A 687-nucleotide genomic window follows, 5' to 3' on the forward strand; every position below is an offset into this window, starting at 1 on the left:
GTCTCGGCTGCAACGCCTTGTAGCTTTTTAAACTTACGATCCAACAAATCTTCAAACTTAAAAAATTTGCTATAACTCACTTTCGAGTCCCACTTGACTTCGGGATGAATCTCTCTATATACTAATCATAGTTGGTATTCGGTTAGGTTCAACTCCAACAGCTTTCGGATTGGTAGATACGACAAAATTCTATATTTTACCTCTTCCATATTTTTAATTATATTTTGTGTGCGTATGTGTGCTTGTGAGCTCTTCGGAAAGACTGTGTTAATCGTCGTGTGCGTGTCAGATTATATTGTGCGTGTTGGCCGCACAAGACGACGTTAAGCTATGTAGAGAGAATGGATGACGTCATGGACACTCGATATAGAGCGGAAGACGGGTTTTTGTGGAATATCGGAATACGTTCGGACGAAATAAGTTGTAGCCATTTTCCGATGTTCGATAAAACGTGTCTGCCACCCTCTATATATATTTTTTGTATTTTACTTAAAGTTTTCCTTTGGTGTGTGCCAGTGCTCTCCACCCCCATCATCAATCATCATCAGCACCGTCGTATCGAAACAAAGGAAACGAAAGAAAAAAAAATCGACATATCATAATTCTTTTTTTATGTATGTTATTTTTTAATTGTCAACAAAACAACTTGACTTAATTTTCTTTAAATTTTTTTATCGGCAATCATCT

This window comes from Anneissia japonica, unplaced genomic scaffold, assembly GCF_011630105.1.
Source record: "Anneissia japonica isolate Jap-2015-1 unplaced genomic scaffold, ASM1163010v1 scaffold407_len587689_cov185, whole genome shotgun sequence".
Taxonomy (NCBI): Eukaryota; Metazoa; Echinodermata; class Crinoidea; order Comatulida; family Comatulidae; genus Anneissia; species Anneissia japonica.